Below are 9503 nucleotides of genomic sequence, written 5' to 3'. Positions count from 1 at the left end.
TATTCACATGTGAAATGGAAAAAATAAATAATCACCACCAACACAAAATCGAAAAAAATATATATTATATAAAAAAAAAACAGATCAACGAAGAAGATTTTTCTTGTGTTGGTGTGTGATATTTTTGTACAAAATATAAAAAAGCAAGAATATAGTATACTTATATTCTTAAAATTCAATAAATATTTATGAGCTTTATAAAATCAAATAAACAAGATACAATTTTTTCCCTATGTATGTGTGTTGTTCTGTGTGTGTGTGTTTTTTTTTAATAATATTGGCCACATATGGAAAGAAAGTTGAAAGAAATATTTATTTATGCATAAATGTATTTCATCAAAAGCATCACCATCATCATCACCTTCTTTTCTTCGATGTCTTCTTCATAGGCCAAAAGGGAAATTTTTTTCTATTTATTCTCATTTAATTTCTTTGAGCTGAAAGTTGATGACTTTTTTTTAATAAAAAAAGCATTTTCCTTTGTAAATGCATAAATTTCTTTATTTAATTATTTTAATTTTTGTTTAATAAAAAAGGATTTATTAGAATTAGAATATGTCAAAGTATTTTTTATATCAAAATGATGGGACAACTACCCAAACGTCTTAAGGTTTTTATAAAAATCTAAAATCACTTTTGAATAAAAACAAAAATATGTGTGAAACCTACATATATCGCTTTTTCTATAGGAGTTTATGGGGAGTATGGTCAATTATAACACCGTGTAACAATTTTAAAGAAATTTCCATACAAATGATAAAATCGCTATTTACGTGAAACTAGAGAGTATACAGAATAAAACTGCCTTTTCAGTATTTCCATATCGGGTCAGGTTTCCTTTTAAATGGACGTTATAGTTTCAAAGTTTATGCGATTTTCAAAAAATAAATAACATTAGTATCGAAAATGTATCATAATCTATACAGTCTCTTTTTATTATTATTTTATGTGTAACAGCCATTTATAAAGATTATACACAGAGAGAAAAAGAAATATACACGCCTAGTACCAAATTGACACCAAACTGTTTATAATTTTTCAATAACATTCATTGTCAAAGTATATACATACGTACTACCACACTATGTAATGTTGACAACATTGCAACAATTCGTTGTCGAATTCTAAATTTTGTACACATCCGTTTTCTAAACGTTAACAAACGTGGTCAGCTTACTATTGACAAACAATCCGTTGCCAATAGTGAGCTTACCACGTTTGTTAATATTTAGACAACTGATGTGTATAAAATTTAGCTTTCGACAACGAATTTTTGCAATGTTGACAACGTGCGTTTAAGTATTTTTCTAAAAAGGACCTTATATGGAAGCTTGTGTCAAATATGGTCCGATATTCACCATATAATACAGTGTAATACAAACTTTGATCACGATTTCTGCAATCAATATGTTTGTGACTGTTTAAACCTCATTCCGCGGAAATTTGTATTTCTCCTGTGCCCAACTGCTTTTTCAACCGGCAGACAGATCCAAAACTAGACTGCGACCAATAACCAATTACAATTACTTGTATAACCAATTACAATTACTTGTAATTGTAATTGATGGTTTTACATTTACAATTACTTGTAATGTGTAATTGACAAATAAGTAACTATAATTACTTGTAATTGCATTTAATCAATTACAATTACATACTTGTAATTGTAATTTAGGTAAACTAATTACAAATAATTGTAATTAGAAATTCTTCAGTTACAATTAATAGTAATTGTAATTGGCAAAACTTCAATTACAATTACAAATAATTAGCAATATTTCAATAGCAAATACTTGTAGTCGGTAAAGTTTCAATTACATTTGAAGTAATTGTAATGTAATCATTACCTCCCGAGCCTCTGTACAAGGACCCAAACAGACGACCCAGTCTTGGCAGATCATTCTTGCAATTTCCTAACAATAGGGATGTCGTAGTAACCCAATTTAATGAATGAAGTGGCGCCTGGCTGTCCTATATTTTGTCGGAATGTTTTAGGCGGAAATATTTTCTTATAGTTATTCGGAGGACGTTAATAGATTTTCATTTCCTGTGTCGTCACCGGAAACACCAGAAGAAACATCATAGTTAATTTTAGAAACATCTGTATAAATCCTAGTGATTTATTCACTCATTCCTGGAAGACTCCGAACACTCTATCAAAGTCCCTATGTAGGGTAATATAGTCGAATATTCTATAGACTACCTTATTAATAAACATTCATTACCTTCTGATATATAAACACGAATAAATTATTTACTTTTCAATAGCTTTTTTCTTGCGTTTTTCCCCCAAAACAAAAATTCATATTTAAACCACATTTAACATCTTTAGCATCAATAAATATTCGCAAAAAATCCTTGAAATGAAATTTATTTATTCTTTATTTAATTTCGCTTGTTTTCTTAATAGTGTAAAAAGTTTTAAATAAATTTGAGTGTATGAAAAAAAGAAGAGAAAGAAAAAATAAACACAGCAACAACATTTAAATAATGAAAAATCTCTACTGACACCAATTTTCTCTTTAATGAAGTTTTTCCTATGTTTTACACTAACCACATAAATACATTGATGAACATATGTAAATATTATAACCTGCAATACTGGGCGACTGTTGCAAAGTGGCGAAATTTATAACACTTCAATTTGATTACAATAGATTACAATCTGAAAGCTTAACTTAGGAAAACTAAAATAACGCTACTCTCTAGATTACTTGGGAACACTAAAGTGGCCATTGTCTTCTTCTCTGCTTTAGTGATAAGTTAGACATTAGGGAAAGTTTTTGTAAAACATAAATTCAAACATTAACATCTATAAGTAATCTATTGAGAAGTGAGTGATAACTTATTTGTTGTACTGTAATCTATTGCAGAGTCAATTGTCCATTTGTAATCGAAAAAGAGGTAACTTACAATGACAGCTAAGAACTGCAGGGTATAAACAAATTTAAATTTTAGCTTAATATGTATGGGTGAGTTTTTTTTTTTTTTTGGTTATGTATGTTTGTGGAAACTTTATAACTGTTTGTGTGTATGAGTGTTAGTGTAAATGTATCTTACTTTGATAAATGGCAGGATTTGATGATAAACTGAAGAGTTGAACTGAAATGTTAGAATAAGTCACATGTGCGTTAGAGATTTAAACTATTTATTTTAACGATAGTTTCTTTTGCTATTGCTCCACTTCTCTCGATGTGTTTGTAGTAAATGTTTTGTATCTTCATATCCTTTTTTTGGGGAATTCTTTTTTTCTTTTTTAGTTTTTTTTTTTTGCAATTTGTTGGTTAAAATTATCAATAGTTTGTGTCAAACTTTAAATAAACTAAAAGTAATATTTCTTGTTGCACAATAACTCAGCTTTAGTTCGTTTTTTCTTTATGCAGCAAATTTTTTGTTGCGCTTTTTTTGGGGCAAAAGGATTAAGTACAGTTTTGTATTTTTTTTTTTCATTTTGTCTAAAAATTATAGTAAATACTTGATGCTGTAGATATCTATAGTGCAATATAAAGTGATTTTGGGAGAAAGTTTTTCGTTGGCATTATTTTGGTATTTTGTTTTAAAGTTTATTCATTTAAATGTAAATATATTTGCATGGCTTCACTTTCTTTATAGAGAAGGACTGAGTTGAAAAGGATAAGTTATAGAAAGGATATTTTAGATTGAAGGCAAGTTTGTTTTAATTGAAGGTTTATGGAAAACCAAATTTAAAAAGATATGCAATTCAATTTTTTTTCTTTTGTTAAAAAAAATGTGTTACTTGTAAACACTTACTAATCCTGTCAATTTCACAATTCTGTTTATCGTGTCAAATTTAATGCCTCTTCTCCTACGTTGTTTTGTACAATAAGCAGCACTACCCTGTAACTCGAGGCGACTTTACCGAAAAAGTAAGTTCACCTTCTAGAGTTAATTTTGATTAACGAATTTGTTAAGTATGTAACAATTAATTTTAATATATGATTGTACTACTAAAAAGATACTTAAATCGGAAGGGTATATTAAGTTATCTAGACAACTGATTTCCCCCACAGTATAGTGGTGACATTGACTCCTTGTTGAACTAATGGGTACAGCCAAAAAACACTCCATTGAGTTTTTTTTGCAAATAATAAAAAAAGTATATTGCAAAATATACAATGTAACGATAAAAAGATAATATCTTCAATGGGACATATTGACAAACGACGACCAGACAGATATTTAAATTTTTCTATATAAACACAAAAAACCCAGCTATTTCCAATAACAAAAATTTCTTTTATGCAAATAAGTGTAAAGTATTTATATATATATTTGTTTAAAAAAGTAAATATTTTTTTCTCTAAACAAAAATGACATAAATAGCAAGACCATTGTGATTCTGGAGTAGCAGTATGAAAATAACAATAAAATCGATATATTATATAATACACAATGGAAACATTCAACGATAATCATTTCCAAAAAGATGCAAAAAACCTAAATTAAAAAGTTTATGGCGAAACAAATTTGACAACATTTTAAATAATTAGAGCAAGTTTAAGCATCTGTTTTTAGTGGAAAATTTTTAACTTTCATTATTTTGACGAATGGCAACTTTTTTAAAGGCCCATGTTCTACCTAATTTAAAAACGATTTCTGATTTCTATTTTTCGTAAACTTTATTAGTGACTAGACTATAGACTAGACTAAAGACTAGACTATAGACTAGACTATAGACTAGACTATAGACTAGACTATAGACTAGACTATAGACTAGACTATAGACTAGACTATAGACTAGACTATAGACTAGACTATAGACTAGTCTATAGTCTAGTCTATAGTCTAGTCTTTAGTCTAGTCTATAGTCTAGTCACTAATAAAGTTTACGAAAAATAGAAATCAGAAATCGTTTTTAAATTAGGTAGAACATGGGCCTTTATAGACTAGTCTATAGTCTATAGACTAGTCTATAGTCTAGATATAAACTTAAATCTGCAATAAGCTTGTCTTTGAATTGAACTTCATACTCCGGAATACCAGTATCCCTAATTTAATTGTAAGGCAGAGTATTATTTGTCTGAAATAAAAACCATTATTTCAGTACATATACAGGAAATAAATATTACAAATCACGCAATACTTTACTTTATAAAAGTTATACAATAAATTTGTAGGGCCTAGCTTCTTCCTGATAAACAACCGAAAAAATAAAATTCAAAAAGTCACCAAAAAAATTGGGATTATTGCACAAAAATTGGAGATATTTGTACATACATATAAAAGCAGAATATTGTTTATTCACGGTTTTTTTTCGTTCGTCTTCGCGGACCCCCTAGGATTTTTACGGACCACTAGGGGTCCGCGGACCCCCATTTGGGAACCGTTGCTTTAAAGTATCTCAACAAGCGAAAGCACTGTTCGCTACAATAAAAATCACACGCGTAAATTTATCACTCGTATTAACAATACAGGTATAGTACCTAATAAATAAAGCAAAACAAACAGCAATGGAAAAATGACATTTCAAACACTCTCCACACGCCACACATTACCAACTCCGGCAGCAAGTACATAATGACAAAATAAAAGGCAGACAAGACAGTTAAAATTTCATTCATTCTAACTTTTGTCATCTTTTAAAATGATACAATTGAAAGAATAAAATTCTACTCTGACATACAAGCCAACACGTACATTTATGTTTGTATGAAAATTATACATAAATATAAGGAAAACATTCTTAAATCAAATGGTATTTTCTTTCTTTGCCATTAATGTCATCAATGCGAGATTTATGACAAGGTGAAAGTGTATACAATTTATATACTTTATTGTATTTTATATTTTGTACTACAAATATTATATATAACAAATACATGACAATAATAACAGGAACTACGTGGAGGATAATATTGTTGATTTTTAATAGGGAGGCAAGTACTTCTAGTTTTTTTATAAAGTAATATAGAGACTTCAGATTAATACAGAAATAGCTTACATAGAAGTTTTTAAAGGACAATATTTATATGTGTATTAAACATTTTTTTTGAAACCCCCCTAATTTTTATACATCTATTTTATCCACGTGCATAACTACCTATATATGAAGCTATTACTTAGTATATACCTACACACATACATATTTAATCATTATTATCTCAACCGTCATCATCATTATCTATATCTTTGAGGGGGAAAGACATCATTATAAAGATGTCTTAATAACGAAAATGTGAAAATGTTGCAATAATCGCATGTCACATTATACAAAGGCTTTATTTTATAATCATTGATTTGTTGTTCTTCTTGTTATTTTTTTGTTATTTTTCTTTATTGTATGTAATGTTATTCCTTTTATTGCAAAATATAAACATTTCAAATATGTAGAAGTTGCTGTGATAAAATAACAGTATTTTTCATTTACAGTATAACTACTTATAGAATTGCAGACTTTTCAGTAACAAATTTTTATCACTGGGAAGCAGTTTTGTAATGTAATGAAATAGTTTGATGGAAGTATTTGTTAATAAAAGAAAATTTCAGATAATTTTCAACTCCCTTCAATGTTGTAGCTTTTCTAATCTAAAAAACTTTCTGTCCTATGTACATTTTCGGAATGTTATGATCTTTCAATAACGCTTAAAGTAAGAACATGTAAGAAAGCATAGTCGGGCGTGACCGACCCTACACCAGTTATGAATATTAAATGTGATTTATTTTTCATAATAAAGCATTTATCTTCTATTACCTTGTTCCGATACATTTAAGCAATTTATGGATGAAAAACTAATTTTCTGAAAGAGGCTTTATATGAGGGCTAGGGGCAAATATGGGCCAAGCCTGATAAAATTTTGTGAATATCTTTATATGTACATAATATTTTTTTGTGCTGAATTTCATCGCGATATTTGTGTTTATAAGTTAATTTTGGACATTCAAGTAATTGTTCCGATACATTTAAGCAATTTATGGATGAAAAACTAATTTTCTGAAACAGACTTTATATGGGAGCTAGGGGCAAATATTTACCAAGCCCGACAAAAATTTTGTGAAAATATTTATATTTGCATAATATTTTATTGTGCTGAATTTCATCGCTATATTTGTGTTTATAAGTTAATTTTGGACATTCAAGTAATTTTCTGAAGGGGGCTTTGTATGGGAACTAGGGTCAAATGAGTCCCGATTTTTAACATAATTATGAGCTCAGAAGCCCTTTTCGGGGGGTTCTGTTGTATGGGGGCTAGGTGAAATAATGGACCTATTTTAACCATTTTCAATAGGCTTCGTCCTTGGGTCAAAAAAAGAGTGTGTGCCAAATTTCATCCAATTATCTTGAAAATTGATACCTGTACCTTGCGCACAAGGTTTACATGGACATCCAGCCAGACGGACGGACAGACGGACATAGCTTAATCGACTCAGAAAACGATTCTAAGCCGATTGGTATACTTTAAGGTGGGTATATTTTTGTATGTTACAAACATCAGCACAAACCCAATATACCCTCCCCACTAAAGTGGTGTAGGGTATAAAAAGAGAAAGAGAGACCCTATGAGCAAAATTGTAAAAAAATAAATTTTAAGAATTTTCCTTCCAATTATTGAGAATGACGAGATTTTCGCTTAATAAAGTTTTAAGAACTTTTCATATTTCTTACAAACGGCCAGATTTAAGTCTGTTAAGAATTTTTCACATGGTAAAGATTAAAATGCAAAACCTTTTGTTACATTATACAGTTCAATAGGTGCAAAAGTAAATAAGACTCTTAAAAAATTATACACTTCAGCAAATATGATCTAAAACACACACCAAAAGCAAAATGCATTTTAATAGTTTTACCTACACATCGATTAAAGACTAGAATTAGCTACACTTTAAAGGCCAATAGCAAATAGTTAATACAAAGTACATACATATGTTTACATGTACATATGTAAAACTATAAGTTGCATCTATAGCCATGTACTAACTATGTATATAAATACCCCAACACACACATACATACATATGTATTTTAAAACAGACAATAATTTTGTAATATAAAGTTCCTTACAATGATTACAACTTAATTAGATGATGCTCACAGATTAACCTGAACAAGAATGCAGCTGAATAGACATCTGAATAGCATAAACCTATAAACGAACATGCTAATGCAACTGCAATGACCATGATGCAAATATGCAACAATAGAAAAAAAACTACAAGTAGCAAACAGCAGCAGTTGTAGCCAAAGTGGTTGAGTGGTTAAATCATAAAATATAAGTATTTATTGGTTATTTTTGCTGCTCTTACTATTGTTGTTTTGTGATGCTGCTGCTGTTGTTAATTCAACAATATCAACTCAATTGAACAGTAAATGTATGCAATACTTACTTACTAATTGCAATAACACTATTAAAATGCAAACAAACATATGTACGAACAAATAAACTAATGTTTTAAAACAACGCACACAATAGGAAAATTATGAAATCATTTCTAGTTATACATTAATAAGTTTGTATTTGTATAATTTTGTATTGATATTAGGATGCAGCATGAATAAAATCTTCATCAAATGAAAACTTTTCATATTTAGTATGAAAACTTTTCATACTTTGTATTTTTGATAAATAGAATATATTTGTGGAACATTTCTCCTTTTTGTATACACTAGGAGAAAAAAGCGAAAATTTGTGATTACTAAAATCGGCCGTAGATCCAAATTTGCGTGAGGATTTCCGTGGGACACTGGTGTGAATTTTCACAAGAATTTATAACATAAGTAATTATAAGCCATGACCACCCAGAAAACCTTGGTTTGACATCTTTAGTGTTAGCCAAAGTGTTCTAATTGAGATAATAGCTAAAATTTTCGATCACTTAGTGGCCTAAGGAAGCAGTTTTTTAAATTGGGGAAATAGCTAAAATCGGTAATTACTCAATTTTTATACTTTTCATCTTGAAGAAAAAATCTTGAATAACACAGGCCAACAAAACTTAAAAAAAGTCGAAACAGTGAGATCAAGTTTGACGTTTCTAAATAATTGAGCAAAATTCGAATCTGATCTCAGATTTCTGGTATTATATGGGATTTGAGATATCGTGTCTAGACATTTGAGAAAACGCCATTTTTGGCCCTTGTTTGGACGTTATAACAGCGCCAACAGACAACTTTATTTGTAAAATTTAATGTAATGGACTTTCAGATGGTATACAAAGTTCTTCAAGCGTTATAACGTCTTAAAAAGGCCAAAAATTGCGTTTTTTTTTAACTTTAGGAGGCGATATCTCAAATCCCAGATGTGATGGAGAAGTTCTGAGACCAGAAAACAAAATGAAAATAGCAACAACATACAGCTTCATTTATTGTTGTGTTTAGTTGTCTTGTTTATAAAAACTAAAAAGGGTTAGAACAACTGCCAAAGTTGACGATAGTCAGGGATGGACTATTGTGTATGATGTAAAATTTAAAAAGAAAATATTTAAATTTTAAAAATTCGATAAAATTCTTAAAAATAAAGAGCAAATTATATTTTTAAAACATATAAAAA

Source organism: Lucilia sericata, unplaced genomic scaffold, assembly GCF_015586225.1.
Source record: "Lucilia sericata isolate MDLA Ls3-8-SP2 unplaced genomic scaffold, ASM1558622v1 Contig000808F_arrow, whole genome shotgun sequence".
NCBI classification, from domain to species: Eukaryota; Metazoa; Arthropoda; class Insecta; order Diptera; family Calliphoridae; genus Lucilia; species Lucilia sericata.
Note: the sequence above shows the minus strand (reverse complement) of the source record.